Here is a 5,326-nt window from a genome sequence, read left to right on the forward strand (position 1 = left end):
TTGATACATAAAATTTTGTTAGTGTGCATAGATATAAAAATGATCTTCTCCCAACGTAGTTGCAACCATCAACAATCATGAGACAAAAATATAAAATGACATGTAATACATCAAACCTTCTAGAACCCCCCTCTAGACTCACATACTCTCCTTCTATGCCTCATATTCATCTTATGAACCTGAAATGAATATATGCATGAAGTTGAAATTTCCTCCTTTGAATCACATGTAACTATGAAGTTTGGCTTCTCTTTGAAGCCATCTTGTAAGAGCCTTGGTGAAAATTCCATGTAATAAAAGTTAATAAAGGCAAAATAATAACCACAGTTGATGGGACACTTGTTCCAAGCTTAATGTTGAGCAAAAGAATAGTGATGGGGATCACTAATGATTGATTAATAGCTAAGGAAATTGGCAAAGGCAATGGAAAGGGCTTTGGAAAGGAAAAATGGCATTTTGGCACATTTATTTATGAAAATAATGGAAATTAGGAGAAAAGGGAGGTGAAAGGTCACATGTTGCATGTGAGGAGGAAAATGAAGGAAAATAATGGAAAATGAAGAAAATACAAGCCTCCTTAATAAAATGGCTTCTTAGGATCAGTTCACAGACTTTTGTCAGTTCAGTTTTGGGAGCTCTCTTTATTCTTTCTCTCTCTCCTACTCTTTGACACTTGGAGTTTTCTTGGAGCGCTCTTGGAGAGTGTGGCATACTTGGAGTTTTGGAGCAAGAAGGCAAAGGTAGAGTAGGAAAGTGCAAGAGGACATCAAGATCAACAACATCGGGTTTTGCTTGTAAGTACCAAGTTGCATGTATGTTTTCCTCACTAGTTTTGGCATGCATGACATATGCATGTGGTTTATTGGTCATGATCTGTCATTGGCATGGAGGATTGCTAATATTGAAAATGGATTTGCCTAGCCTTGCCATTTACTGATAGCCATGGTATTGTGGGTTCATTTCTTTATTTTTTTGGTTGGTTCTCATGTTTCCTTTACCTTGGGTGGATTTATTAGTTCCTGGAAGCCTTGGTTGGACAAACGCTCTAGAAGCCCTATAACAGCTTGGGTTGAGTTATTAGTCCTGGAAGCCTTGGTTGGACAAACTCTCTGGAAGCCCTTGGTGAGTTGTGTTACTAGTCTTGAAAGACCTGATTGAGAAAACACTCCAGAAGTCCGGAGTAAGTTGTGGTTTGAGTTACTAGTCCTGGAAGCCTTGGTTGGAACAACACTCTAGAGCCCTGGAAGGCTTGGGTAGAGACCAATCTGGTGATGGTTTTGTGATGTTTGACTGTGAGGTGGAATCATTGTTTGATGGGTTGAGGTGGTTTGGCCTCTAGAAGCCCTTGATGGTTTTGATTGATGTGTTTTATGAGATCCCACATTCATGCTTGGAATATGGCATGAGGGTGACTGGCTGAAGAGAGATTTGGCTCAACCATGTCTACGGTCAGGTGTTCATGGAAGTCCCACAACTGGTTGGCCTTTGCATCATTAATATGAGGTTATTTTTCCTTGTTATTTCATAAGTATTATACTGGTTTAAATGTGGATTATATGGTTGTCGTTTCCTTGGTATTTATGTGGTTATTATGCTGATTATGAGCATGTATTATGACAGTGGCTCTGTATGGCTCTCATCATGTTTTTACTTGTAAATGAATGAATAATGTATCTATTGCCTAATGGATGAAAATGCGGCTAATGTGTTGAGGCACCAATGCTTCTTAGTGATTCTCATATGAGTATGGGACCACTATGCTTAGATATATTGTTTAAACCTATAGATTACATATTTGTGACATGTTTGATGAAATGCCTATCATGGATAGTAGGGGTCTAGACAAGTCCTTGTTTAAGAAATTGTGTTTGTATCATTGTTATGTTGTTCTCTTTTAGTTCTGAAAGTGTCATTGAGTTATGGGCAGTGAACTGGGATCTGGGCTTGAATAAAGTGGCTCAAATCCCGGAGACACAAGCACAACAATGGGCAAAAAAGTCCTGGGACGCATGCATACCCATGTTGTGGGAGTGTCAGGAGTCTCTTGGACATGTGCTTGTCCATATCAAGGGAGCATCCGGGGGTTTAATGGTCTAAAAACTCAGTGGAATCCAGGGGTTGGTTACCTAAGTGGTTGGGATGGTTCCTAGGAGTCCTGTTGCTAATGTGGGAGGTTTGTATGGTGTGTTTTCATAGGTTCCACTTCCTTAAGGTGACTTAGGAGGTCGAATCCTATCATAGTAACTTCTCGTCACATGTTTACCCCGGTTGGCCAGTTACTCAGTTAGATGTGGGAGAAGGGTGTTACAGAGTGGTACCAGAGCATGGTTCAGCGCTCAGATTGGATGGGTTGTGTGTTGGTCATGCATTCATGTCAGTTGCATATGTGTTTCTTGTGTTGTAAGACCACGTGTTTGTTGCATTTGTATGGTATAGGTTATGGTTGCAGTGAGGTCGCCATGGGAAGTTGATGGTGTTATTGTGAAGTGTGTCGTCATGGGTGTATGGTTGATTATGCATTGTTTATGCACATTAGTATTGCATGTGGTTAAGTGTACAGTGATGTGGTGGTTGTTTTCATGCATGAGATAATAATATGTGTAGTTGATATGGTCATGCATTGATGACTGGACTCTTGCTAGAATGATGGTCATGAGGTTATATGTTTATATGTTATATTTCTATATGCTGTCATGATTATGTTATACATGTATTACGCTGATTTGTTGATCTTGCAGATGAGGTATCCTCCCCGAATTATGCTAAGGTACGTTGGTTTATTGTGATTTGGTTTAGCTGACATGATATACCTTGTAGGAAGAATATCAAATATGACTAGCAAGATGGTAGACTACAGTTCCAAAAACTCTCCCCATGGATCAGATGAGCAACGTGGTGTTGAGCACTCTTCTGATTTGGCTGACACACTAAGAAGCTTAAAGGAAGAAATAAGGAGTTATAGGGCAGACAATGACAAAATCATACAGGAACAAGAGAAACAAGTAAAGGTAAATGCAGTGATACTTCAGAGTTTGTCAAAATTGTAGCAACAGGGACCACTTTGGATTAGCGGGAAGGAGGACAAAACTAATGGGGCATATGGCAGTAGGTCTCATGGTGAGTATAGGTCAAACAAAGAGGACACGATCAAATATGGCAGGTCCTTAGACACTCTAGATAGGAGAGGTGATAGACATAGGTACTATTCTAGTTCTGGTTCTGACAGGCATTATGATCGACATCGTTATCATCCTTACAAGAGGAGTGATAGGGGATATTTACTGGATGAATTTAAGAAAGCAAAGCCACCTACATTTGATGGAGAGATGAAGAAATCACAAGATGTAGAGCCATGGTTGCTTGGTATGAGGAAGTTCTTCAAGTTGCATGATTATTCAGAGAACATGAAAGCCATAATATCTATATTCAATCTCAAAGGTAAAGCAAATATTTGGTGGGAAGATGTGAAGAATGTCAGAGGTATTCATGAGGAGGACTTGACTTGGAATGAGTTCAAGAGACTATTCAAGAAGAAGTACTTATCAAAGAGATACTTTGATGATAGGGCAAAAGAATTCTATGAGCTAAAGATGGGATCGATGACAGATGAGGAGTACACTAGCAGGTTCTTGGAACTGTTGAGGTATGTGTCTTACCTCGAGGAGGGGAAGGCCAAGGTTCAAATATTCACTAGTGGATTACCGATTACATTCAAATACATGATTGAGTTTGATGAGCCTAGATCATTGGAGGAGGCCATCCAAAAGCTAAAGCATTGTTATGAGCCAATCAAAGTGCAGATCTGAGACTAAGTCGAAATGGAAAGGTAATGCAAAGAACAAAGGAAAATGGGACATGAAGCGAGTAAGACCTTAGGGTGCATATAATAAAGAGAATGCAGCGCCATCTAAGAAGTTTAATTGAGGATAGGGATATTGACCTAAGGTGCAGAACAACGATGTAGGCTGGAAGCCTATATAATGTTGGACTTGTGGAAAAGATCATCGCATGAGAGCTTACCCACAACATTAGGGTGGTAGACCGCATATCTACAGTGCTTAGGAGCCACAGACATTGGGAGATGTTGGGCAGAGTATTCCTAGGATCTATACAGCGTTGGATAACAAGCAAGCAAATCATCATGCATCTATCATTGAGATGGATGGTAAGCTTTGTGATCAAGTTGTTTCCATTTTGATTGACCTTGGATATAATTATAGTTATGTTAATCATGACCTGGTGGATAAGTGTGGTTTGAATAAAGAAGTGCATGTAGAGTCTTATTAGTACAGTTGGCTACAGGTACAAAGAAGTGGGTTCATCATTGGGTAAGAGCTTGTACATTTGATTTGAAAGGTATGCCTACCTCAACACGTTTGAATGTATTACTGTTGGGATCATACAATATATTTTTGGGCATGGATTGGTTGTACCTTCATAGAACCAAGGTGGATTGTTTTGACATAGCCAATGAGTGTTTGGATGAAAATGGAGAGCAAAGAGTTTTGTGGGGTAAGAAGAAAGAAACACCAGCTAGAATGGTGACAGCTATTCAAGCCAAGCATAGTCACAGGAAAAGGTGTGTGTTATTTGCAGTGCACATTTCTAGTGACAAAGATAAGGAATTTGAGGATACATATGTTTTGAGCAGGTATCTAGTTCTACAACAGTTTCGGGATGTATTTCCTATAGAAATTTCAGAGTTTCCACCTCACAAGGAAGTAGACTTTTCTATTGAGTTGGTGTCAGGGGCAACGCTGACATCAAAAACACCTTACGGGATGAGCACTCCAAAGTTGGTAGAATTGAGGTTGCAATTGAAGGAAATGTTGGACAAGGGGTACATTAGGCCAAATGTATCATCATGGGGCACACCAGTACAGTTTGTGACGAAGAAGGATGGTACTCTTAGGTTGTGCATTGATTATAGGTAGTTGAGAAAAGTGACCATCAAGAACAAGTATCTGTTACCAAGGATTGATGACTTGTTCGATTAGTTGAAGGGAGCAACAATGTTCTTGAAGATTAATCTGAGATCCGAATATCATCAGGTACGCATTAAAGAAGAGGACATCTACAAGACAACTTTCTGGACCAGGTATGGGCATTATGAGTTTGTTGTAGTTCCATTTGGTTTAACTAATGCTCCAACTACTTTTATGTGCTTGATGAATAGCGTGTTGTGTCCTTATTTGGACAAGTTCGTTGTTGTGTTCATTAATGATATATTTGCATATTCTAAAAATGAAGAAGAGCATGCCGAGCATTTAGCAGCAATGTTGAGATTGTTGAGAGAGCATCAATTGTATGCTAAGCTCAGCAAGTG

The sequence above is a fragment of the Pinus tabuliformis genome, chromosome Q (assembly GCF_031772625.1).
Source record: "Pinus tabuliformis cultivar Carrire ecotype Pingquan chromosome Q, CPIR1, whole genome shotgun sequence".
In the NCBI taxonomy this organism is placed as follows: domain Eukaryota; kingdom Viridiplantae; phylum Streptophyta; class Pinopsida; order Pinales; family Pinaceae; genus Pinus; species Pinus tabuliformis.